This window comes from Pogoniulus pusillus, chromosome 7, assembly GCF_015220805.1.
Source record: "Pogoniulus pusillus isolate bPogPus1 chromosome 7, bPogPus1.pri, whole genome shotgun sequence".
NCBI lineage: Eukaryota > Metazoa > Chordata > Aves > Piciformes > Lybiidae > Pogoniulus > Pogoniulus pusillus.
The window spans coordinates 23,777,844-23,805,517 of record NC_087270.1 but is presented as its reverse complement, the minus strand read 5'-3'; the positions used below and the strand labels follow the sequence as shown (position 1 = coordinate 23,805,517).

The 27,674-nt window shown below is 45.9% G+C and overlaps 1 long non-coding RNA gene across 1 annotated transcript in view; it reads left to right on the top strand.

The window, feature by feature from the left end:
* Window positions 1–8,967, top strand: part of LOC135177130 (uncharacterized) — a 195,915-nt gene extending 186,948 nt beyond the window's left edge. Inside the window, exon 3 of the long non-coding RNA XR_010302933.1 lies at window positions 8,850–8,967. This is a non-coding gene — a long non-coding RNA (uncharacterized LOC135177130). The remainder of the gene's footprint in view (window positions 1–8,849) is intronic.
* The last annotated feature ends 18,707 nt before the right edge of the window (window positions 8,968–27,674 follow it).

Below are 27,674 nucleotides of genomic sequence, written 5' to 3'. Positions count from 1 at the left end.
CTGCAGTTTTATTTGTTTCTTCTTCTAAGTCTGGGTTGTTTTTCAGTGGGAGAACTAAATATATGTAAATTGTAAATTCCCCACTTCTCATTTTCCACTGGAATTTCTGGTCAGCAGCACTGCTGTGCAGAAGTAGCCCTAGCTAGTGAATTTTATATGTGTATGTGGTGGTAGTACAATGGTGACAGAGAAGAACTGAAAGCCTCTGTATCTCAGCTGCAAAGGCCAGAATGAAAATGGAATTTCCTCTTTGCACATCCCATCTGCAGAGCAAGTTCCATCTAAACATGAGGAGGAAATTCTCTAACTTAAAGGTTACAGAGCACTGGGACAGGCTGCCCAGAGAGGTGATGAAGTCTCCATCTCCTGAGACATTCAGAACCTACCTGGATGTGTTCCTGGGTGACTTTTTTACGTGAACCTGCCTTGCCATGAGGATTGGACTCAGTGATCTCCAGGGATTCCTTTCAATCGCTACCATCCTTTGATTCTGTGATTTGTCAGCTTGTTAAGCTTAAAATGATCTTAAAAATCTTTTCCAACCCAAGTGTTTCTATGGTTCTGTGAATAATCAGTTAGAGTTGTAGCCTACCACCTGCCTTTGCTGGCTCTAGGTCTGCAGAGGTGTCTATCCAGTAGGAAACACTACTGAGTTTTAGGCAGAATTTAGGCTGTTTTGTTTTGAGCCCCAGTGTGCATTATTTTGGAAAAGGGAGTAAATTAGATATTTATGGGATAATTTTTGTCAAAAAGCAGTATTTTTAGCATTGTTAGCAAAGTGGAGCATCTCATTTTGTGGTTGACAGCTATGAAAACAAGGAGGATTTACACCTTGGACCCTGGTTCAGTTCAGCTTGGTGTGGAAATAGACTGGATATTAATGGCAGAAGGAGGCAGACTGCAATATTTGGAATGAGAATTCTTTCTTTAAAGAGTCCTCATGCTGTACCTCCCTCTTTTGAAAGGTATCTCTCAGTGTTGGCTTTTTTTGTTTAGCTGGAAGGTTTGCTGTATTGGAAGTCTTCAGTACTGGTGCAGAAGGATATGCTAAGAATATAATCATAGATACGTCCCAATTGGAAAAGACCCTCAGGATCATCAAGTCCAATCTGTATCCCTATTCTGTAAGGTGCACCCTAAACCATATCCCCAAGCACCACATTCAAATGAACTTTAAACACCTCCAGGGTTGGTGACTCTACCTCCCTGGGGAGCTCATTCTAAGGCCTGAAAACTCTTGCTGGGAAAAAAAATTCCTAATGTGCAGTCTAAACCTCTCCAGTGGCAGCTTGAGGCCATTCTCTCTTGTTCTGTCACTAATTACCTGTGAGAAGAGACCAGCAGCCTCTCCACTACCTCCTTTCAGGTAGCTGTAGACAGCCATGAGGCCTTCTCTCAGACCCTTCTGTTTCACACTAACCATCCCCAGCTCCTTCAGTCACTCCTCATCAGATTTATTCTCCAGGCACTTCCCAGCTTCCTTGCCCTCCTCTGCCCTGGCTCCAGCACCTCCACATCCCTCTTGTATTGAGGCACCCCAAACTGAACACAACACTTCAGGTGTGGCTTCACCAGAGCAGAGTCTAAGGGGACAATCCCCTCCCTGCTCCTGCTGGACACAGCATTTCTGATCCCAGCCAGGATGCCATTGCCTTTCTTTGCCACCTGGGCACACTGCTGGCTCATACTGAGTTTGTCCATTACAACCCCCAGGTCTCTTTCTGCTGGCAGCTCTCCAGCCACACTGCCCCAGGCCTGTAGCATTGCTTGGGGTTGTTGTGGCCTAAGTGCAGGACATGGCATTTGGCCTCATTGAAGCTCATCTCATTAACGTTGGACATGGATCCAGTCTATCCAAGTCCCTCTGTAGAGCTTCCCTACCCTCATGAAGATCAAATCAACATCAGAGATTCTCTCAAAATGAATAATCAGTTCAAAGTTTGTGTTGTTTTTTAGGCTGTTTCTCAAGTAAGAAAATATCAAAATCTCAGGTGGGCCTCAGCATTCTCAGGATGTTGAATTCAAGGTTGTTTTGTCTCTCTTTTCAAGGAACTTGGTTCCTACTGTTCAGCACATACAGGGGTATCAATACACATCACCTATCTCTGTTGAAGCACTTTGTTATCTGAATTTTCAGCTCTTCAGGGAAGAAGGTTCTATATTTTGTTTATGTTTTCCTAGTACTAGGCTTTGCATTGGTCTGAATGTGCAGATCTCAGACTGTGAAACTTAGGAGCTCAGAGATGACCTTTGAACATCTGGTAAATCTGTTTTCATTTGTTCTAGCACAAACAGGGCCTTGGATGTCTGTTCTGGTTTATCCCTTGGAATCCTTTTTGTCTGGCCACTGAGATAGATAATCTCAAAACTCCTCTTCCTTTTGGTGGGAAGAACCTTCCACCATTAGGTTTAGCAGCCCTGTGGATTAGCATGAAGGCAGATCTTCCAGTTGGATGTGGACTGCATTAGGGATGAATTATGAAGGCTAATTTGCCTGGGAAGGATCTCAGAAGGGCTCTTCTCATAGAATCACAGAATTAACCAGTTTGGAAAAGACCTTTGAGATCATCCAGTCCAAGCTATCACCTAACACCTTCTAATTAACCAAACCAAGGCACCTCATCCAGTCTCCTTTTAAACACCTCCAGGCATGAGGGGGACTCCACCTCCCCAGGCAGCCCATTCCAATGCCAGTCACTCTTTCTGGGGAGAACTTCCTAAAATCCAGCCTAAACCTGCCCTGGTGCAGCTTCAGGCTGTGTCCTCTTGTTCTCTCACTGGGTGCCTGAGAGAAGAGGCCAACCCCACCTGGCTACAGCCTCCTTTCAGGTAGTTGCAGACAGCAATGAGCTCTGCCCTGAGCCTCCTCTTCTCCAGGCTGCACACCCCCAGCTCCCTCAGCCTCTCCTCACAGGGCTGTGTTCCAGGCCCCTCACCAGCCTTGGTGCCCTTCTCTGGATGCCTTCCAGCATCTCAACATCTTTCTTAAACTGAGGGGCCCAGAACTGGACACAGCACTCAAGGTGTGGCCTGACCAGTGCTGAGTACAGGGGCAGAAGAACTGCGCTGGTCCTGTGGGCCACACTATTCCTGATCCAGGCCAGGATGCCATAGGCCTTCTTGGCCATCTGGGCACACTGCTGGCTCATTTTGAGTCAGCTGTCAAACAGAACATGAATGACTCAGTGGAAGCTCTGTCAGTTGAGACTTTCCTCCTTTACAATGTGATTCCACAAACTTTGTTTCTACTTGCAGCGCCAAGTGGTGTAGCACAGGTCTTTCCACTGCTTCTGGGTGCCACCACTCTGGAAGGCACTGCCCAGAGAAGTATTGGATTTTTATAGTAGCTCTCTACTGAATTTTGCCATTTACAACCTTTTGTTTGGAGATCACTAGGTCATAATTGATCTTCTCCTGGAGTGGGTCCAGAGAAGGGCAACAAAGCTGGTGAAGGATCTGAAGAACAGGTCTGGGGAGGAACAAGTGAGGGAACTCGGGTTGTTTAGCCTGGAGAAGAGGAAGCTGAGGGTAGACCTCATTACTCCCTACACCTCCCTGAAAGGAGGTTGCAGTTAGGTGGGGTTGGTCTCTTCTCCCTAGTATGAAACGATAGAATGAGAGGTAATGGCCTGAAGTTTTTCCAGGGGAGGTTTAGGTTGGAGATTAGGAAAAATTTCACTACAGAAAGCTGAGTCAGGCATTGGGATAGTTTGCTCAGGGAGGTGGTGAAGTTGCTATCCCTGGAGGTGTTCAAGTAAGATGTGGACATGACACTGTGGGACATGGTTTAATATCTTTGGTGGCCTTAGGTTGATGGACTTAATGATCTCAGAGACTTTTTCATAGAATCATAGAATAGCTTAGGCTGGAAGTGACCTCAAAGCTCATCCAGTTCCAACCTCCTGCCATAGGCAGGGACACCTCCCACTAGAACAGGTTGCTCAAGGCCTCATCCAGCCTGGCCTTGAACACCTCCAGGGAGGGAGCATCCACAACCTCCCTGGGCAGCCTGTGCCAGTGTCTCACCACCCTCACTGCAAAGAACTTCTTCCTAACATCCAGTTGAAATCTCCCCTTTGCCAGTTTAAACCCATTCCTCCTCTTCCTGTCGTTACAAGACCTTGTCAGTAGTCCCTCCCCAGCCTTCCTGTAGGCCCCTTCAGATACTGGAAGGCCACTCCAAGGTCTCCTCAAGACCTTCTCCAGGCTAAAGACCCCCAACTCTCATAGCCTGTCCTCACAGCAGAGCTGCTGCAGCCCTCTGAGCATCTTTGTGGCCTCCTCTGGACTTGCTCCAACAATTCCATGTTCTTGTGCTGGGGGCTCCAGAACTGCACACAGGACTCCAGGTGGGGTCTCAGGAGAGCAGAGCCAAGGGGCAGGATCCCCTCCCTTGCCCTGATGGCCACACTGCTCTTGCTGCAGCTCAGCACACAGTTGCTGTCTGGGCTGCACTCACACTGCTGCCTCATGTTGAGCTTTTCATCACCCCAGGCCCCCAGGTCCTTTTCCTCAGGGCTGCTCTCAGCCATTACTCACCCAGCCTGGATTTTCCAACCAAAACATTTCCATGATGTTGAAGTCCAGGTTGGATGAGGCCTTGAGCGACCTGTTCTAGTGGGAGGTGCCCCTGCCTATGGTGGGGGGATGGCACTAGATGATCTTTGAGGTCCCTTCCAACTTAAACCATTCTATGATTCTGGATGGCCCTTCTGGGCCTGGACACAGCAGTTGCAGCTGCCATCCATCAGACGGCACAAGGAGCAGCATGGGAAGAGAACAGAAAGGGCCATTTTTAGTCAGCAATGAACTGAAGGTAAGCAGTGTGGGAGAGAGACTGCAGCAGTTGTAGGATTGTTTCTAGTCAATCACAACGCAGCCTGTGCACGTTGCCTCTGTTTGCAGATAGCAACCTCCCATCCATATGTTTCTGCCCCTATCCTTGAAGCTCGTTTTCTAAACACACTTGAAACCTAACTAATACAGTAGTGAGCCTCTTGCTGTTTCAGTTTCACAGTATCACAGTATCGTCAGGGTTGGAAGAGACCTCACAGATCATCAAGTCCAACCCTTTACCACAGTGCCCAAGGCTAGACCATGGCACCAAGTACCACGTCCAACCTTGCCTTGAACAGCCCCAGGGACGGCAACTCCACCACCTCCCCAGGCAGCCCATTCCAGTGTCCAATGACTCTCTCAGTGAAGAACTTTCTCCTCACCTCCAGCCTAAATTTCCCCTGGCTTACCCATAAAAACGACCTGTGTCTGATGACTTCATGCTTTTGGCATGTGTCAGGAACACTTCTATGCATACACATTACAACATTAGGATTGAGGGTATTTTGGATGGGTTTTTTTGTTGTTGTTGTGTAGCCATAAAAAAATTAGATTATGTAATTATTATGTTTTCCTTTCTTATCTTTTATGTATTAATATAATTTTTGAGGATGCCACAGGGCAATCCTGCTGTGAATTAGCTGCAGTAAACTCTCTTGAACAGATAAACATCAAAAAGCAGTAATGCTTTAAAACAAAGCAACCTGCATTCAAAAGCCAATCGCTCTGTGTTGTAGATCTTGGGTCATTTAGCTGCTAAAAGTTAGCAAGATTTCTCAAGGGCCCAGAGAAGTTGCACTGCTGGGATTTTAATGCAACAGGGATTATTTGAGTGAAGCTGCTGGCAAAACTCACTGGTTTTCACAGGAGCAGACCTCCTTCTGTTTTTCTGTTCCTGACAAAGATTATCAAGAAGTGAGAGCTCTTCTATTACCATGAACCCTACAGTTGTACTGAGACCATTGGTGTTGAAGAAGTTCATGTTACTTTCACAGTTTATGGGCTTTGTGGTGACTTCTAGTAAAGCAGTTGATTAACTGCAAGCATGGGGGGGGGGGAGTTTTAACTAAGTTAAAAACTTCAGAATCAGAGAAACATCCAGGTTGGAAAAGCCCCTCAGGATCACTAAGTCCAACCTATAACCCTACTCTACAAGATTCACCTTAAACCATATCCCTAAGCATGACATCCAAACGACCCTTAAACACATGCAGGGTGAGTGACTCCACCACCTCCCTGGGCAGCTCATTCCAGTGCCTGACCACTCTCTCTGTGAAAAACTTTTTCCTAATGTCCAATCTAAACCTCCCCAGTCTCAGCTTGAGACCATTCCCCCTTGTTCTGTCTCCAATTACCTGTGAGTAGAGACCAGCACCAGCCTCTCCACGATGTTAATAATGTTAACAAGACCCTGTGTACCAACTGCAGGATGTTCAGGGTCTTCTTACCATCCAGAGTTATATCTGTATTGAGCTCCTGAAGAATTCCTCTCCAGTTTTCAGTGGTTGGGCTTTGCAGGTACAGAGGTAGAAATAGTTACATTTGAGCATGCAGATGCATTTGCTTACTCTCTGGAGGTGTTTCTTCGCTGTTGCTTTAGCTGTATTGCCTCTTTTGTACAGTTTTCTGGTGATCTGAACTCCTGAATCAAAGGTTGGTAGGTTGGTACTTGCTGTTGTTGTTCAGGTTTTAACCTGAAACTAGATATGAGGGCTGAGACAGAAACAGCTGCACGAAGTTCCCTTTTTTGTTGCTGTTAAAGCAAAACCTGTGCTGAAAGATGCAACCTGTGGGATACAGTAATTGTAGGGTGCTATCCTTAGTGATGTTAAATAGCTCCCTTTCCTGTAGCTGTTTGATCCTGATCTGTGAATTCCCTTTCTGTCCTGGGTGTAACTGTAAACAAGGGGATTAACATTGCTCCAGCGATGTTTTGCTTAAGTGAATAAAAGCTGAAAGGCTATCTTGAATATCTGTAGGAAGCTTTGTCTGTTGCAAGGCTCCTACTCTATATGTATGCACAGTGCACCTCTCCTGGTGATTCCAGTGGTGCTTTCAAGTTTGAGAAGCTCACTTGAAGCTTTTTGTATTTTGGTGGCTTTTGTAGAGCAGAGTGAGCAGGATGCTCTGTCTCTGTGCTACTGGGTGGACCACAAAGGGGCTGTCCATCCTTTTGATGATGTAAGGTTTCTTTTCAAGACCTGCCATGGAGAACAGGACTTCAAAATATGTGGCAGATTTTAGACTGTTGGATAGTGCAGCGATGACAGGTAGTTACCACACCAGAGATGGGCATGACCACAAGTGTGGAAGTCATCAACCACTGTCTCCTATTGGTGCTTGGCATGCAAGCAGGGAAAGGGGTTTTTTTGGGCCACGTGTACCATGGTGTTCTGCCATGGCTTGGTGCCTCTGTGTACTGGACATCTTGTCCATAAGGCTCCTCATACCTTATTTGGTAGTTGAGTGCAGCATGTCAGAAAAGGGAAAAGAAAACAGAGGAGAGAATTGCAGAAGTGTCAGGACTGGAAAGGACTCCAGGAATCGTCTAGCTCCAACCCCTCTGCCATCACACTAGATCAGGTTGCTCAGAGCCCCATCCTGCCTGGCCTTAAAAACTTCCAGGGATGAGGCTTCTACCACCTCCCTGGGAAACCTGTTCCAGTCTCTCACTGCCCTCACAGTGAAGAACTCCTTCCTAACCTCCAATCTACCCATTTCTAGTTTTGCTCCATTCCCTCCAGTCCTATCATTACCTGACAGTCTAAAAAGTCCCTTCCCAGCTTTCTTGTAGCCCACTTCAGAACCTGGAAGGCCACAGTAAAGTCTCCTGGGAGCCTTCTCTTCTCCAGGCTGAACAACCGCAGCTCTCTTTCAGAAGAGTGTGCATATCTTCATTGCAGTCCTCCCTGTCTTGGAAAGGCTCCTATGTTACACCATAGAATCATAGAATAGAATCATAGAATAGTTTAGGTTGGAAGGGACCTCAAAGCTCATCCAGTTCCAACCCCCCTCCATAGGCAGAGACACCTCCCACTAGAACAGATCACTCAAGGCCTCGTTTAACCTGGCCTTGAACACCTCCAGGGAGGGAGCATCCACAACCTTCCTGGGCAACCTGTGCCAGTGTCTCACCACCCTCACTGTGAAGAACTTCTTCCTAATATCGAGTTTAAATCTCTCCTGGGAGGCAGACCACTACCTCCAGAAACTTGCCTTTTCTCTGCTACTCACTTATCCTACAGCAGAGATAATGGCAGAGCACTCTACTTGTGCATGCACTTTTCTATCAGGCCTTGAATTAGAAAATACATCCCCCACTCTCCCTCCAGTTAGCCGAGGGAAAACCTAAGGTCATGATTTCTCTGTTGTAACCTTTAGCTCAGCCTGGAGCCTTAAGGAGCACAATGACATGATTGATGTGTGGAGAGTTTCCCTCTTATCTCTTACCTTCATCTGATATTACACTCAGCACTCATCAGTGTCAGAAGTTACATCTGCCTCTTTAGTTGTGGCAGGAGCCCAGATCGTGTCTCTCGGATGGGACTCCTCCACGATTCCATTGCAGGTTGTCAGTTAAGCCTCTTGTTTTCATTTCAGCACACCTGGTTCCTCTGATCTGCAGAGGAGACTCTGCTTTGAAGCAGTAACTTTCAGTAGGACAAGGACTGTCAGAATGTGGGCCCTATTTTGCTGCCTGGCTCGCGCAGGGAAGAAGCATTCACATGCTCCAAGATTGTTTAAGAACCCACCACCGCCGAACTAGCAGGGGAGCTTTCCTTCTGTGACCTTTGCCAGAGCAGATGATTGGTGTGCCCCAGCTGCAGGCCAGAATTTCCTTGGGAAAGTTTTAAGAGCATCTGAAAAATGATTATCTTCTTGCTTACCCCTTACTGGTGTCTACAGGCTTTTCTTGGTCTTTCTAAGTCCAGCATGGAAGGAATAGTTTGTTTTCTTTTTAAAAGCTATCCTTCCTTCCTCCTTTTTTATATTTTCTCTTAAATTTATTTCAGTATCTACACGGAGACTTGCTGCATATTCAGCATGGCACACGGATGGAGTGGCTGCTTTGAACTGCTTTTGCAACAATGGATTCTGCTTGACTGATAATGAAACCATGGGATAGACCTCGGGGAGGTGAGTCATATGGTAATTTGTTCTTGAAGTTTCCTTGGAATGTTAAAAGCTGTGATCTTTCAGGGAAAAAAAAAAAAAAAGAAAGAAAAGAAAATCTCTTATTTTAATTCTTTGAATTTATTATTACTTTTTTAAAGCTACTTCCCGGGGCCATGGCAGATGTTGTGCTGGAATGGCACCCAACGAGTTTGTTCTGATGTAGTCCAGCACTTGGTTGGCATTCTGCTATTGTGTGAATATTTTTGGTAGTTCTTTTGCAGCAGAGATCTTTTATTTAAGCAGGGCACATTGTTAGGCACACACATGTGGGGCCGTGGAGCTACAGAAGATGCATGGGACATAATGTTGAGCTGCAGGAACACAATAGCAATGAGTCACTGGAATCCCTTGTTGGTCACAAGAGTTTGAACAACTGCAGTGATAATCTTTGGAGACAATGTACAACTCCAGTGGTATGTGCTATCTGCTCTGTGGTCTCCCTCAGTTAGCTGCTTGGCTGACTTGGCTTTGTGGGTATTCTAATCATGTTGGCACAGTCACTTTGATTAACGGCAACATGCAGCTTGCAAGTCTCTGGGCTTGCGCCGACCTCAATAAAGTTTTCTCTTTTCAACTTTCATCAGCTTCCGCAGGGCACCAGGAGTGTTTTGCACAGCTTGCTTTGGTGGCTGCTGGATGTTGAAGCTTGGGGTTCAGAGGAGTGCATCTTCTTCTCTGTAGCTTAGTGGCTGAGACAAGGGAAGAGGCAATTTAGTTTTTAAAAACAGAAGAGAAGGGAGGAATGCAGGATTCTTACATCTTAAAACAGAAGAGAAGGGAGGAATGCAGGATTCTTACATCTTAAAACAGAAGAGAAGGGAGAAATGCAGGATTCTTACATCTTAAAACAGAAGAGAAGGGAGGAATGCAGGATTCTTACATCTTAAGACAGAAGAGAAGGGAGGAATGCAGGATTCTTACATCTTATATTGCTTTTTTTCCCCATTAACTTCTGAGTAGATCCCAGCTCAGCTTTAAGCATCAGCCTTAGTCCCTTCTTGGTAAGAGTAGTCTCATCAACGTGACTTGGGCATATAGTTTAGAGTGTACCTTGTAGAGTAGAGTTATTGGTTGGACTTGGTGATTCTGAGGGTCTTTTCCAACTGGAGTATTTCTTTCATTGTGTGATTCGTTTCTGTCTAATCTGGTGAATCTTCACTCATTACTTTTGCAGTGTGTTTTTCAGAGGCACATTGAAAGCTCTCTTGATTTTATTTGATTTCTGCAGTGTTCTGCCTTCTGCTTGATTTTACAGTCAGGTAAACAGCCTTGCAAGACCTTTGGTAGAATGAGGGAAAGTTTAATTCCTGCTGTTCCCCAGCCCAGAAGAAATAAAAGTTCAGTCTCTCATATTACACTTAAGGAAGCAGATGGGATGTGAAATCCATGTGGTAGTTCTAGTAGTGGCTTTTCCTCTCCAAGTTGGCTCTTGACAATTTTCCTCACCCCTCTGCTGTTTCTTTTTAAGGAAATACAATATTTTCAGTGGTCATCACCTACTACCATGTGATCCTTGAATACCACCTCTGCTACTGAAAGTAAGGATGTCTTCTAAGATACAGCTCAATCAGACCAGAAGGGTATTTAACTTAGATGCTGTGAAAGACCAAGTTCCCAGTGCTAAAATTTGGCATAATCTGGAGGTTTTGGAAGAAGAGCTCCTCAGCTATCCAAAGATTTTATTTCTTTTAATTTTAAATGTTCTTTAAATGGGAGTAGTGGTCCCAGCTGTTGAAAATGTTGTTTTAACAACAGGCAGTCTGTAGATCCCTGCAGTTAAATATAAGGTAGTTTCCAGGAGGCATTTGGCGAGGGGCTTTGTTTCTGCAAACTTAAAGCAGCTTGTTTCTGGGAACTCTCTTTCACTTTAACTCAGCTCTGCCTTGTCTTACAGGGGTTATCAGGTCAGATGCGCATTTTAAGGAGAGTTGTCCTTCAAGCTTTAAAACCTTCCCCTCCCTTCTCTGCAGTGGTGATGTTGGCAACTGCATGCTTACATTTTCTAATTGAAGAAAATCTGACTTGAGACACATAGCACAACACCTGCCACATCTTTGAGCACTGTATCCAGTTCTGGGCCCTTCAGTTTAAGAAAGATGTTGAAGTGCTGGAAGGTGTCCAGAGAAGGGCTCCAAGGCTGGTGAGGAGGCTGGAGCACAGCCCTGTGAGGAGAGACTGAGTGAGCTGGGGCTGTGCAGCCTGGAGAAGAGGAGGCTCAGGGGAGACCTCATTGCTCTCTACAACTACCTGAAAGAAGGTTGTAGCCAGGTGGAGTTGGTCTCTTCTTCCAGGCACCCAGTGAGAGAACAAGAGGACACAGCCTGAAGCTGCACCAGGGCAGGTTTAGGATGAATGTTAGGAAGAAGTTCTTCCCAGCAAGAGTGCTTGGCATCAGAATGGGCTGCTTGGGGAGGTGGAGTCCCCATCCCTGGAAGTGCTTAAATGGAGACTGGATGAGACACTTGGTGCTATGGTTTGGTTAATTAGAAGGTGTTAGGTTGGACTCAATGTCATCTCAAAGGTCTTTTCCAACCTGCTTAATTCTGTGATTCTGTGATTCTTTAGCTTGGAGAGAAGGAGACTAAGAGGTAACATCATTAATGTTTATAAAGATGTGAAGGGTAGTGTCAGGAGGACAGAGTGAGACTGCTCAGAGATGCCCAATGACAGGTTAATTCTGTGATTCTGTGCCTTGCCATTCAGCCCTTTCATTGTAAGATTTTTTTCAAGCAGTGGTAAATAGATGAAGGGTGCTGAGGCCACTGCCGTGTGGGACATCAGGTGAATGTGCCAGAGAACCTGAACATGATTCTACTCCTGAGTAGTTTGCTGATGTTAAGATTTCTTCTATTTACAGCTCTTCTCTAATTCCTCAATGTTTAAGTCTTAAAAAAGCTTCTTGTCCTTTAGGCAAGACTTGTAGTACAATATTCTCTTGCCCATAATATCTTTGTTTATTAGTGATTAATAGAGACAGGAGGAGGGGCAATAGTTTGATACTTGAAGAAAAGAAGATTTAGATAGGATGTGAGGAACAAGTTCTGCACCATAAGAGTGCTGGAACACTGCGACAGGTTGCTCAGGGAGGTTGTTTGGGCTTCATCCCTGGAGATATTCAAAACCAGTCTGGACAGGGCTCTGTGCAACCTGATGTCCCTGCTGACTGTAGTGAGGTTGGAGTGGGTGAGCTTTTGAGGTCCATTCCAACCCAACCCATTCTATGATTCTGTGGTTACTTTGAATACTCCAACAATGGGGTCTACATTTTCAATCTTTACAGGCAAGGAAAGGGAGTCCCCTTTAGAACTTGTTTTACCTTTTGTTAAAGAGACCATTGGTTCATTTTTCTTTCATTTTGTCTTTATTGTCTCCTCCTTTTCTCTCTTCATTCACAAAAACATTTGAGTTTATGTCTTCATTGTAGATTTTATTGTCATGTTATAGAAGCTGCTGGCTTGTCACACATTAATTTGATGCTGTTAATCCTATACAAACACATTTCTGGTACTGACTCCTTAGGAATATATTTCTTTAAATACATTAATGCAAACAGAGTTTGTTAGTCTGTTAGTGAATAAGGCATCATTATTTCACTTGACTCTCTCTAGTCCCTGTTTATTGCATATAGAGTTGTTTTGGTTGAAAAAGACCTTCAAGGTCATCTGGTCCAACCATTCTCTAAGTCTACCAAGGCTGGTGCTAAACTGTAGCCCTCGGCACCATGTCTCTGCCTCTTTGGAACACCTTCAGGGATGAGGGCTTAACTAGCTCTTTGGGGAGCCTATTCAAGAACCCTTTCAGTCAGGACATTTCTTCTGATCTCCAACCCAAACCTACCCTGGTGCAACTTAAGGCCATTTCCTCTTGTCCTATCACTCGTTTCTATGGAAAAGAGAAGAGACCAACACCCTGCTTTGCTGCAACCTCCTTTCAGCCAGTTGTAGATAGGATACTTCCTTTTAGGTTCTGAATTACTCAAGTCAATGAAAATTAAGCATATGATAGCTGTTAAAATTTTCTTGACAGCTACCTGTGCTATTGTATCTCTAAGAAGGAAGATTCCTTGCCCCTCTTTGAATACTCAAGTTGTAAAATGAGGAATTTGCTTACTTTGAAGGGAGCTCACTTGTGTAGCTCTGCAGAAGGAAATAAGACACTTGGGTAAAATGGCACGAGAGGATATATCAGTAGCTGTATCAGAAAATGAGTGAGAAATAACTGAGAATTCTGTTCTCTAATGGAAAACCCCAAAAAAGGGAGAGAGGTGGAGTTTTCTTTTCCTTTCTTTTCTCTCTACACATTTTAAAATTGAACTGTAAAATAGTATGAACCCTAGAAATTATATTAAAATTATTGTTGGTGGTATTTAGTGTCCTCTGCTTTCTCTGCCTGCTGCTTGGCAATACTTTCTTGCATTTACTTTTGTAGAAAGAGTTTTTGGGTGACTCCTGAGGAAGTTTGAGAGCATAAACCAAATATAAGCTCTCCCTTCTATGCTGTGCAGGAGTCTATCTCATCCTACAGGTTATAGAGAAAGCCTAGAGGAATCCATAGGGATAAAATCAGAGGCTGTGGTTTTGGTGTGTTATGTGGTGGCCATCAGCACGAGGGGCAGTGTGATGGAGCTGAAGGTACTATTTATTTTGCCACCTGCCTGCAATGCTTCGGAGAAGCTGAATGGTTGATGTATGAAGCTGTGTCAGAGAGGGTGCAGAGTGCACAGAGAAGCACTCACAGAACCCTGAGGTGACCCAGTGGAGAAGTGCCTGAGAAAGCAATTGGCTTTGATTTATTCTGCCCCTTTTTAAAGGTGGTAGGGAAGAACAGGTTTGCAGTGAGAGGAATAGAAGATGAGGAAGGCTGAGTTTGGTTCAAGTTGCCAAAAGCAGGGAAATGGAGAGTAGAGGCTGTCATTACATCACTACCTCTGTTCTGACCTGCGGTGTCCTACACTCATCTGTCATCCTTGTAAAATGGACAGTCTTCTACCAGCCTTTAAAATGGCCAATGCCTGCTGAGTGAAGGCTCTGTGCAACCTGGCACAGTGATTACAGAATCACAGAAGGTATGGGGCTGGGAGGGACCTCGAAAGATCATCCAATCCAACCTCCCTGACAGAGCAGGATCACACAGGAACGCGTCCAGGCAAGTCTTGAATATCTCCAAGGAGGGAGACTCCACAACCTGCCTGGGCAGTCTGTTCCAGGGGTCTATCACCCTCAAGGAAAAAACTGCTCCTCGTGTGTCATGAAACTTCCTGTGCCTCAACTCCCACCCATTACCCCTTGTCCCACCCTCTCTTACAGGATTTTGGCTGGGAGTTCAGTGCACGGTTGCATCTTGGCACAAACGTTGCTTGCAGAGGTTGTACAGGGAAAAGAGGGCTCAGTGAGAAACGGAGCTGACACTACTGCAACCCAAGCACTGGACAGCTTGAGCTGCTGAAAACCTCGTGCAGGAAACCCTGGCTCCCTCCAAGCAGTTGGCAGGGCTCCTGCTGAGTTCAGGACAGCCAAGATTTTTGCCTTATATATTTATTCTGATTTATGAAAGGATCAGTCTCCTCGGTATCTAAGCGCTGAGATATGGTATTTAGTTACAAACAATCATTTTAAGAGCGGTGCCAAAATCTACCCAGGCATTATACTTGGAGATTAAAACACAGGGAGCTTCGGTTGCATGCGTTCCTCCACTTGTAATTATTCTTCATCCCCAGCACTGCAGACCTCCGTGCTGTTGGGCACAGGGGGGCTCCAGACTGAGACAAATCAGGAAGATTATGCCGGGGCAGTAAATAGCCATAAATTAATGGATTTTGCTGGGATTCCAATAACTACCTCAGTTTCCCTCTCAGCCCCAGAGGAATTAATTAATCCCTCAGAGTTTAGCCAGCCATTGCAGGAAGGAATGTTAATCTGCTGCATTATTTTTTTCTCCCTAACTGCTTACCTTGCAGTGCCTCCTGCAGCACTGTGTGCTCTCTGCTCTGATGTCGCATGACAACAGCGTGCTGCAGGAGAAGGCTGATTGAGCTGGAGTGAAATCTATCCCAAGGAAAGAGTATCCAGAGCAGCTGGTTTCAGTTATGTATTTTCATTTCTGAAGCTGGTGAGCGTCCCAGTGAGAGATGGTATAATTGATTTAAATCGAATTATGAAATACTATACTTCTTATTCTACACTGCTCTTTTCTGGCCTTCAGTTCTGTAATGCGGCAGGTAATGAAGGGTGAGGCTGTGGAGGCTGTCAAGTGCTCCTTTCCCTCATCTAGTCCTTTGCTCTATGCTCTTGCCTTGGAGCTGAAGCCAAAGTTGCTGTCTTGCAGCATCATCATATCATTAGAGAGCCAAGGCTCTGCTGCTTCAGTTGGGATACGACACCTTGTTCCTTCAGGCTCTTGATGGTAGGAGCACTGCTGATATTTTTCAGGAATACCTCAGTTCCCTGTTTTTTTCCAGCTGAAATTAGAAGCACACAGAGCAAATCTAAGGCAAGGAGAACAGTGGTGGGTTCAGGAAGGGATCATGCTGGATGTTCGTTGCAGCACAGGTTAATCTGCATCTAAAGAGCTTCAACATTTTCAGAGTGTTTCATTTTTCCCTCAATTGGCTAAGGGTTTGCTGAAGTAAAAGACCTCACAAGTATGTAAAAAGCTTGTTGAGGTGTTTGTTTTCCCTAGTATCTTCTGAACTGGCCAACTTAAGTCAGATATAATGAAGGTACTGATGCCTCTCTAAGTTTTCTGAAAACTTTTGGCTTAGCAGAAGGAAAAGACTACAACTCTCTTCAACTCCACTGTGTCTGGAGCTCAGCTGATCCCTGCTTAGGTTTGGCCACTGAGCTTGGCTGTCTTGGAAAGACACCTCTAGGTGATGTGCTTGTGTACTCTGATCTAGACCCAGCAGCTATCCGGCCGTGCTAGGGATACGAAGGAGGGATCATCTGTGAGGGCATAGGACAGTGTGTGTAAAGGAAATGTGTCTTTCAGAAGCAGCTAAGGAACAACTCTGTGTTTTTAACACACTGGATGTGAATATTGCATAAATGATACACCTAAGAGATTCACAGATTGCACTGGGTTGGAAGTGACCCTCAAAGGGCGCCTTGGCCAAGCCCCCTGCATTCAGCAGGGATACCTCTAGCTGGAGTTATCCTGTATCAGGAACAGCGTGGCCAGTAGGACAAGGGAGGTTATTCTTCCCCTGTACTCAACACTGGTCAGGCCACACCTTGAGTACTGTGTCCAGGTCTGGGCCCTTCAATTCAGGAGAGATTTCACAAGAGATGCTGAGATATTGGAATGTGCCCAGAAAAGGGTGACAAAGCTGGTGAAGGGCCTGGAACACAAACCCTATGAGGAGAGGCTGAGGGATCTGGGGTTGTTTAGCCTGGAGAAGAGGAGGCTCAGGGGTGATCTCATTGCTGTCTACAACTACCTGAAAGAAGGTTGTAGCCAGGTGGGGGTTGGCCTCTTCTCCCACATAACCAGCAATAGAATGAGGGGACACAGTCTCAAGCTGTGCTGGGGGAGGTCTAGGCTGGATATTAGCAGGAAGTTCTTCACAGAGAGAGTGATTGGCATTGGAATGAGCTGCCCAGGGAGGTGGTGGAGGCACTGTCCCTGGAGGTGTTCAAGAAAAGCCTGGATGAGGCACTTAGTGCCATGGTCTAGTTGTCTGGATAGAGCTGGGTGCTAGGTTGGGCTGGATGTGTTTGGAGGTCTCTTCCAACCTGGATGATTCTATGATTCTATGATTCTAGAGCAGGCTTCACAGGAACACCTCACGTCTGATCTTGAATGTCTCCAGGCACAGGGACTTAAGCACAGCCCTGGGCAGCCTGTTCCAGTGTCTCACCACTTTCACTGTGCAGAACTTCCCCTTGATGTCCAACCTAACTCTGCCCTGCTCCACTCTCAAACCATTGCCCTTCATCCTGTCACTCCAAGCCCTTCTGAACAGTCCCTCCCCAGCCTTCCTATAGGTTCCCTTCAGATATTGAAATGTAGGTATGGGGTCTCCTTGGAGCCTTCTCTTCTCCACACTGAATAACCCCTATTATCTCAGCTTTTCTTCATAGCAGAGCTGCTGTTGGAGAGATCTCTCTAACCTCACTGTTTCCACTAACTTCTCTGAAGCAGCTGCTGGAAGATGTCTGGATTCTGTGTGCCCTGACCTCACTGGCACCATGCTGCTGCACCCGAGTGTGCCGGAGCTGCCCGTGACTCATGGCCTCAGCTGGGATGTAGTATAGTAGTGTGGAAGGTGATATTGCAGCTTGAGAAGCAATTGTACCTAGAGCGATATTGCTTCATTAGGGGATGAGTATTATTAGCTTTAAGGAGGGAGTCATTACGAAACACCCTGACAACAGCTTTGTATTTATTTACTGGCAGCCACTCAATCTGAACATGGATCTCTGAGTAGTGTTAATTTTCAGAGCTGCTGCTGCTTACTCATGGAGTCCAGGTGCCAGCTGGCCTATGTATAGAGATGGCAAGCCACAGTCCTACCTTTGCCATTTGTGCCCCTCACTCTTTGTGGCACCTACTCTGTGCCTCTGGGTTTTGGGCTGCGTTGCTCAGAGAGGCTGGTGAGTGACTGGGAGATCATAAAAGAGAGTACTTGGCTTTGACAAATGTTTTGCTAAAAGCTCTTAAAGCAACTGATTTGTGCACTGGACTACCCAAAGCTTCATGTGAGATGGAGAGCTTCTCAGTGTTTCTCCTCTATGTTTATTTTCCACTCCAGTAATGACTTCTCTGCCAGGCTGTGTCCGCTGTGAGACAAACTTAGGTTAAATCCCACAGGTGCTCGGTTTAAATGTGTTTGGGAATCACCCTGGGAAATTCAGTTTAGTCTCCTGAGAGGAGTCCCTGGCAGTGATGATGTGCTTAGGTTCCCTTCACAGCCAGCCCCTCTTGGGGACACTGAAGAAAATGTTTATCTTGGGGGAGAGAGTTCTCAGCTTTTGAATCTGTTCTTATTTTGGGGGACTTTAGAAATGAGGTTTCCTGGTGGCCACCAATGGTATTAGATGTGCCTGTCTGCTTAGGAATAGATTGTGTGCTCAGGTGGCCAAGAAGGCCAGCAGCATCCTGGCCTGGATCAAGAGTAATGTGGCCAGCAGGATCAGGGAAGTGATTGTGCCCCTGAACTCAGCACTGCTGAAGACACACCTCAGATGATGGGTTCAATTTTGAGCCACTCACTCCAAGAGGGACATTGAGGGACTGGAGCATGTTCAGAGAAGGGCAACAAAGCTGGGCAAGGGTCTGGAGAAGAGGTCTAGTGAGGAGCAGCTGAGGGAACTGGGGTTGTTTAGTGTGGAGAAGAGGAGACTGAGGGGAGACCTCATTGCTCTCTACAGCTTCCTGAAGGAAGGTTGGAGTGAAGTGGGGGTTGGTCTCTTCTCCTTATTATCAGGTGACAGAATGAAAGGAAATGACCTGAAATTGTACCAGGGCAGATTTAGATTGGATATTGAGAAAAAAATCTTTCCTATAAGAGTGTTCAGGCATTGGGACAGGCTGCCCAGGGAGGTGATGGAGTCACTGGAGGTGTTCAAGAAAGCTGTGTGCATGGCACGTTGGAATGTGATTTAATGGCCATGGTGGTGTTTGGCTGATGGTTGGACTCAATCTTAGAGCACTTTTCCAGCTGAACAATTCTGTGGTTGTGTGTGAGAGACTTGCTTTTAGAAAGGTCTCTGGAAGAATGAGAATAAACCTTTCTGATCACTGTCTGGACTTGAACCCATTTTCCATTTGATAACTGATTACCACTACTTAGAGCTAGCTCACAAGGTCAGCAAAGGGGCATCATAAATGAAGTCTAAAATCTGTCCTGCCAGTGGTTTAAAATCCAAGCCCACAGCGCAGTTCAGTGAGTTGATGGCCCATCTCCATTTCAGCTGTTAAAAACTCATCCACACAGCCACTCTAAGTACTGATGCCATCAAATGTGGTCAACACAGACAGTTCAGCCTGCAAAAGTGAGCCAGAAAAGGCATTAAAATGCTTAGTCTATGACATACTTCCTTATTTTTGTCATTTTGACATTTATGTGTTGTATCATAGAGGCTGTTTGAGAAAGAAGCCCCAACTCCTGAAGCAGATGATCTTCAGTTTCTAACCCTGCTGTGCCTGGTTTGCATTTAATTTCAATTGGCCACCTGCATGCTGTTAACCCCTGGAAGGTCACTACTGTGATCACAGTTGTTGTTGTTGTTGTCTGTTTAAAAGTTTTGAAGCTCAAGGAAAGTATTAGTAACCACTTACTTAACCTACACTGTTTACTGATCTCATTGAACTCACAGATGTGGCTTTACTGGCTGGTTGAGAACTGAGAGTCTTCTGGTCAGGAAGTTTGCAGAGGACACCAAGTTGGGAGCAAGTGTTAAAGGGCAGGAGGGCTCTGCAGAGGAACCTGGACAGGCTGGACAGATGGGCACAGTCCAGTGCCCTGAGTTTTAACAAGTCCAAGTGCCAGGTTCTGCACTTTGGCCACAACAACCCCATGTAGTGCTACAGGCTGGAGACAGAGTGGCTGTAGAGCAGCCAGGTGGAGAGGGACCTGGGGATACTGGTTGACAGCAGCTGAACATGAGCCAGCAGTGTGCCCAGATGGTCAAGAAGGCCAGTGGCATCCTAGCCTGTATCAGGAATAGTGTGGCCAGCAGGACCAGGGCAGTGCTAGTTAGGCCACACCTTGAGTGCTGTGTCCAGTTCTGGGCCCCTCAGTTTAAGGCTGGTGAGGAGGCTGGAGCACAGCCCTGTGAGGAGAGGCTGAGGGGGCTGGGGGTGTTCAGCATGAAGAAGAGGAGGCTCAGGGCAGACCTCATTGCTCTCTACAACTACCTGAAAGGAGGTTGTAGCCAGGTGGGGTTGGCCTCTTCTCCCAGGCACCCAGTGAGAGAACAAGAGGACACAGCCTGAAGCTGCACCAGGGCAGGTTTAGGCTGGATGTTAGGAAGAAGTTCTTCCCAGAAAGAGTGATTGGCATTGGAATGGGCTGCTTGGGAAGGTGGAGTCCCCCTCATCCCTGGAGGTGTTTAAAAGGAGACTGGATGAGGCACTTGGTGCTATGGTTTGGTTAATCAGAAAGTGTGAGGTGATAGCTTGAACTCAATGATCTCAAAGGTCTTTTCCAACCTGCTTCATTCTGTGATTCTGTGATCAGTCAAAAGTGGGAGTTATCTGGTGCCATTTATAGTTCACACTTGGTTGAGCATTTGAAAGAATATATATATATTTTTTCTTGATGTCAATTTATCTTACATTTCCAAATCAAAAATATGACTTAGTGGATATGGAAGGTGGCTCTAAATGAGTCACATTTTCATGGGGGTAGGCTTGGGTTCTGAGTGCCTCTGATTCCACATGCAAGGCTCAGAGGTGCATGTGAAAACATTGTGGAGGCCATGTAAGTGAAAAAGGCAGATGCATGCATACTAGAATCATAGAGTGGTCTGGGTTGGGAGGCACCTCCATAGGTCATCTAGTCCAACCTTCTCTGCAGTCAGCAGGAACATTCTTCACTAGACCAGGCTGCTGTCCCTGCAGGTGTTAAAAAGTTGTGTGGATGTGGTTTAATGGCCATGGTGGTGCCAGGCTGATGGTTAGACTTGATGCTCGTAGAGGTCTTTTCCAACCAAAATGAATCTGTGATTCTATAAAAGCTATTTGATTTGGAGCTAGGTTGTGTGCTGGCTGATGTACCTGCTTTAACTGGCAGCCTGGTTGTCCCTGACCACCAGGAGTGTTGGAGCTGTTGCTCAGACTGCAGAATATGGGCTGTTCAACCAAGGCGAGCTGCAGCAGCATCTCTGGGCATGTTTTATAAAGGGAATTTAGTTCCCAGCTCAAATTAGGAGCATTTGATGTTGACACCTTCTTCAAAGAGCCTGTGTGGTTGAAAACTGAATTTTCAGTCCAAAAGCCACGAAGTAAAACTTTCTGCCAAGGTCCTCTTAACCTCTCTGGCACTTTACTGGGTTTTTGTTTGTCTGTGTGGGTGTCTGTGGGGACACTCAGGCACGCGGATTCAAATGAGCAGTTCAAATAGATTAAACAACTTTAAACCCCTCTGCGGTCTTTGGAAGTGAATTAGATTAAAGTGAATTAGAGCTGGTTTAATTCTGAATGAGTGGGTCCACATGGGCTTAATAGAGTTGTATATAGAAACCCACATTAAAATCACATCCTTAGTTAATTGGGGTTGTCTCGTAGAGTCATAGGATTGTTTTGGTTGGGAAAGGCCTCTGAGATCATTGAGTCCAACCACCAACCTGACAACCACTATGCCCACTAAACCATCTCTTGAAGTGCCATCTGCACAGGCTTCTTGAACACCTCCAGGGACAGTGACTCCACCACCTCCCTGAGCAGGACAATCCCTGACCACTATTGCAAGAAAGCAATTTTTCCCACTATCTCACCTAAACCTTCCCTAGCAGAATTTGAGGCAATTTCTTCTCATTCAGTAACCTAATATTAGGGAGCAGAGACAGAGACTCCCACCTCACTCCAGCCTCCTTTCAGGGAGCTATAGAGAGCAATGAGGTCTCGCCTCAGCCTCCTTGTCTCCAGGCAAAACCATGCCTGCCTCTTTATTTAGGGAAGTTTGCTTCACCTGTAACTTGCACAATTGACAAGCAAAAGAGCTAAGCCAAAAGCATTCTCGTGTTTTTGTGCTCCTCAGAATGCTTACACAAACAAGAGGTCAGCAATGCATCTGGCCTGGGATGCATCCAGAAGAAGAGGCTGAGCCTGGATAGTTTTCAGCTCTCATTATTGAAATCAACAACACTTGCCAGAAGAAAGCCCTTCAGCATCAATTCCCTAAGCTAGAAATACTGCAGGGCTCTGATTCCTTGGGATGAAATGTGATAGATAGATGGCAGAGAAATATGATTAATGGCTACTTTACTGCACTGACTTCATGAGAATACTTTATACTACTATCTGGAGCAGCAATACCGGGGATTTATTAACGTGACTGAGTACTCATTGTTAGCAGGAATACCAGACTATATTGGAAACATAAAGTATTCTGCATCAAAGCCTGTAATCTACCTTCCCCCCCCCCCCCCCCCCCAAATCTCCCCCTTTTCATCCTTAATTTGATTATGAACTATTACCACGCTTCACCATAAACCAGAGAAGTTGAACATTTTGATGGTTTCTCAAGTGCTGATTTTACTTTCTGCACAAACCCTCCCCTTATCTTTGCAGCGTAATTATTTAGCAGCCGTTTCGGGTTAATTATTGTCATTAACAATATGAGTCCTGCGAGGGAATATCAATTAAAATATGCACAGCTGAACTTTGGAATGAGTAAATAATTTAGTTTTTGAGAATGGCTGGAAACAGCAGGGTAACAGTCAAAAGGGGAACAATTATTTTAACGCCTATTTGACAAATGAGTGATTTTTACAGCAAATTAGTTTCTTATCACAGCACCCCTACTGGTAACAGGAGAGAAGCTGTTAACTGGAGTTTTAAAAATAAAAGCTGCTAAGTTATGCATGCAAAGTTAAGGAAATCGTTTGTGTGGAGAAAAGGTGATTATGATACACATTGTTAGCTGGAGAATGTTGCCATGGGAATCTAATTAGGGATATAAATCATGCAAAATTGTGTTTATATATAGGGGTTGGATACATTAAAGTGCGATGCATCAATTTTGTTCTTCCCTGTCAAATCATTGAGGGCAGACCTTTGTTGCTCTTTCTTCTTGACCCCACTAGGTGTAGAGATTGAAGGTTCGTAGCTTGGTGGATTTGCTTATAAGCAGCAACAGCAGGAGAAGTTAACAAATGGAGTTTGTTGGAACAGGTTGCCCAGGGAAGTTCACAAAATCACAGAATTAAACAGGTTGGAAAAGACCTGTAGGATCATCAAGTCCAACCTATCACCTAACCCTTCTAATTAGCTAACCCATGGCACTAAGTGCCTTATCCAGCCTCCTTTTAAACATCTCCAGGGATGGGGACTCCACCACCTGCCCATGCAGCCCATTCCAATGGATTCCAAAGTTGTCAATGTCCCCTCCCTGGAGCTGTTCAAGGCCAGGATGGATAAGGCCTTGAGCAACCTGGACTAGTGGGAGGTGTCCCTGCCTATGTGAAAGGGGTTGAAACTGGATAATCTTTAATGTCCTTTCCAACCCAAAACTCATTCTATGGTGCTGTGATTGTGTGAAGTATGGCTGGAGATGGACTGTTTCCAAAGGCCTGGAATGATGGAAGGAGGGGCAATGGTTTGAAATTAGAGAAGAGCACATTAAGCTTGGATGTTAGGAACAAGTTCTGCACCATGAAGGTGGTGGAACACTGCAACAGGTTGCCCAGAGAGGTAGTTGAGGCCCCAGCCCTGGAAATACTCAAGGATCAGGTTCAACAAGGGTCTGAGCAACCTGATCTAGTGGAAGATGTTCCTGCTGCCTGACAGAAGGTTGGACTAGGTGACCTTTGGAGGTTCCTTCCAACCCAGACCATTCTCTGATTCAATGGAATTTGAGGTTTGAAGATCTAACATTCACTCATTTGCATCATGAAACAACAACAACAAGAGGAATGTAGAAGACCTTTGCTAGGTTGAGTCAATGTGGTCCCTGGTTTGGGGGAAGGTTTGACATGAACCTTTCCTTTTCAGCTACGTTCTTGTGGTTTTACCCCAGCTGAGCATCCTGCAGCCCCTTGCTACCTCCCCACTGGTGGGGTTGGGGAGAGGATGGGAAGGGAGAAAACTCCTGGGTTGGGATAAAGACAGTTTAACAGGTAAAGCAAAGGCTACACACACAAGCAAAGCAGAACAAGAACTTCATTGACCACTTTCCATCAGCAGGCAGGTGTTCAGCCATCTTTGGGAAGTTCCAGCCTATGTAACAGTGACTTAGGAAGGCAAATGCCATCACTCTGAACGTTCTCCTCTTCCTTCCACTTCCTCCAGCTTTCTATGCTGAGCATGACATCATATGTTGTGGCATAATCCCTTTGGTTAGCTGAGGTCACCTGTCCAAGCTGCATCCCCTCCTGGCTTCTTGTGTTCTCCCAGCTTACTTGCTGCTAGGGTGGGGTGAGAAGCCCAAAAAGCTTTGACACTGTCCACCACTGCTCATGAGTAAGGAAAACATTCTGGAATTATCAGCACTGCTTCCAGCACAAATCTGAAACATAGCTCCAAACTAGCTACTGAAGAAAATTAACTCTACTCCAGCCCAAACCAGCACAGCCTTCCTGGATTGTTCACACAGTTATTCAACAGAATAGGGACAGGTGGGAGGGGCAGACAGACCAAAAAAGAAGAAAGCCTGAAGAAACCAGAAAACGTTTATGGTGTTTCAGATCACTGAGAAGATTTTCAAAACTGAGAAGGAATTTCAGCTAAGATGTCTTTTTTGTCTTATTCCTATGCTCTTGCTCATTTCTGATTTTTCATGTTCAGCCTGAATGCTGCCTGAAGTCAGCACCAGCGCTGCTGCTGCTGCTGCTGTCCCCCAGCTGTGATTTGGAGGAAGTAGGTAGTTTGTAGAGAAATAGTGATCACCAAGGACAGTTCAGAATTTCTCTTCAGTTTCAGTGATTATTTTTAAATATCTACTTAATAATTGATTTATTTATTGATCCATCTGTGGAGTGCTGAATTGCACTAAGGGCTGCTGAGAATTGTTCTTCAGACACTTTCAGTGAAGGTGGCCAAAGCTTTAATGATACTGGGGCCTCTTGGGCCAGGGAGTGAAAATTGGGTAGCTGTGGTCTATCATACTGTGCATGAGGCCCTGGCATGGTAAGGAATTGAAAAACAATTCAGGGGGTAAGTGTATAAGCCTTTTTTTCTTGCTTGCTCACTGTTGGCCAAAGCAGAGTGTAGAGCTTAGCCAAAGCTTACAGTTGTAAATACCACAACTGTGAAAAATGAAACTTGTCCAGTCTTGATAGAAGTTGGCAGGTGTCACTCTTCTAACCATGTAGCCAAAATCACTTTTTGACTGTTACCATCAAACATTTTGCAGTCTGTGTTTTCTGGTCCCAACTCACCTTTTGGAACTTGCCTCTAACTTGCTGGGACCAATTTTTCTTTTCCAGGTGAGCTGTGTGCAATAAAGGGGATGAATAAGTGGTGTGGACACATTCTTTCTGATGACATCCACAAGTGCACATGTAATTAAAGGGGGTAGGTTTGGTGCTGTCTCCTGTGAAAAGCTGCTAGAATTGCAGTGTTGCTCTGGAGAGGTGTTTCCTCCCTAGGGGCTATCAGTGGTATGATAACACAGAGCTGAAGAACAGTGTAAGCTGTTGGGAAATATAGAATGATATGTATAAATCATAAAATGGTCAGGGCTTCATCCAGTTCCAAACCCCCTGCCATGGGCAGGGAGACCTTACACTAGATCAGGATTCTTCAGAGCTACATCCAGCCTGGCTTTAAAATCTTCCAGGGTTCTGCATTTTGGCCACAACAACCCCAAGCAGCACTACAGGCTGGGGACAGAGTGACTGGAGAACAGCCAGGAGGAAAGCGACGTGGGGGTGCTGATAGATAGTAGGCTGAAGATGAGCCAGCAGTGTGCCCAGGTGGCCAAGAGAGCCAATGGCATCCTGGCCTATATCAGGAACAGTGTGGCCAGTAGGACAAGGGAGGTCATTCTTCCCCTGTACTCAGCACTGGTCAGGCCACACCTTGAGTACTGTGTCCAGTTCTGGGCCCCTCAATTCAAGAGAGATGTTGAGATGCTGGAATGTGTCCAGAGAAGGGCACCAAGGCTGGTGAGGGGCCTGGAACACAAACCCTATGAGGAGAGACTGAGGGAGCTGGGGGTGTGCAGCCTGGAGAAGAGGAGGCTCAGGGGTGACCTCATTGCTGTCTACAACTACCTGAAGGGACACTGTAGCCAGGTGGGGGTTGGTCTCTTCTCCCAGGCAACCAGCAAGAGAACAAGGGGACACAGTCTCAAGTTGTGCCGGGGGAGGTCTAGGCTGGATGTTAGGAGGAAGTTCTTGCCAGAGAGAGTGATTGGCATTGGAATGGGCTGCCCAGGGAGGTGGTGGAGTCACTGTCCCTGGAGGTGTTCAAAAAAAGCCTGGATGAGGCACGTAGTGCCATGGTCTAGTTGACTGGCTAGGGCTGAGTGCTAGGTTGGACTGGCTGATCTTGGAGGTCTCTTCCAACCTGGTTGATTCTATGGTTCTGTGAGGCCTCCACCACCTCCCTGGTTAACTAATATCTACACTGGATCTAGGACAGGGGCTGTTAAGACAAAGACAAAGCTTTTAAGGAAACTTTATGGGGTTTGTATAAATATTTATTTCACAGTAAAGCCTATTTAAGAGAGTTGCACCTTTCTTTGTGTGCTTACTTCACCACAATGATGTCTCCCACCCCACCTCAAGCCACCACACAGCTTCTCCCTGTAAGCTCAGAGCAGAGCAATTCCGTAGGAAAACACAGTGATGTCATTTCAGTCAGACCATAATTTTCCAGCTGTTGGAAGACGGCACATTGTGGTGTTTATTTCAGCACTTATGAAGATTTGTGGCAAGGAGGGAAATATTTTACTTCCAAGATCATTGTTCAAGTAATTGGAACTGCTCATCTGGAGCTTCGTGCCATCGCTGGGGGAGGGGGAGCAGAGGGGCAAAAGGTGTGATGGAGGAGGGGGAATGTGTGCGTGGCATGTAGTTGACTGCATCTATGGAGCCTCAGAAAAAATAAGGGGTTGTTTTTTCAGGGTTGTTTCTATGGTGAGAAGGAAAGAGGCATGGAATGGGCAGTCTGTCAGAATAGCTGTGCCAGTGTGGGCCTTTGGCTTCTCTTTGCATTTGAAGAAGTTTTGCGTGGATCAAGCAAGCTCTCACCTTGGCTGTGTCTCAGGTTGCCTCTTGTATGTAGCGTGGACAAGGCTCTGTTGAGAGCTGCTGGCTCTGTTATAAGCCAGGAGCTCTGTAGGTGGTGGAAATTGCTTGCTGTAACGTTGGTCTATGTGGATTCAAAAACTCCTTGGCAAAGATTTCCAGAGTCAGCCAGGGGTTTCAGAAGCTTAAATCCTGCTCCTTGTAGAATGACTCGAAAAAGGCCCAGTAGTAAGTCCTGAGCCTCAGATTATCTCTGTTAGAATGGCAAAGCTGCATCACGCTGTATTACTGGGCCAGATTTTCCTCATGCTTTACAAAAGCCCTTGTGTGTATGTGTCAGGCTAGAGGCAGATGTCCCAGCAGCTTTGGAGGTGGCCAAGTGTCCTCAGGCAAAGAAAGGGGCAGGTTTCTGAGAGGCTTCACAGAGTTTGGTATGCTCATTTCTCATCAGGCTTGAAGTAGCATAGTGGAAATCAGGAGAGCTCTGACATGTGAAATACTTGAGTCAGGCACTCTTGGTACTTCAGTCAGGAGATGTTAGCCAAGCTCACCCTCCAGTTCAGCTGAGCACTCCAGAAGGACTGGTTGCAATAACCAACAAAAGGCTTTTGGATGCTGCTGTTGCTCATTTTTTCACTGTGTGGGTCCATTAAAGCATCGCTGCCTTTTGGGAACTCAGCTGGAAGAGAAAAACATGCCTGGAAAAAATAACTGCACAATGTGAGACCATTGGCTACTGCTGGAATTGTGGCAGCTTGTAGCACGTTAGGCAGGTTCCCTGTGCATCCGCTGCAAAGCTTCTGCTGA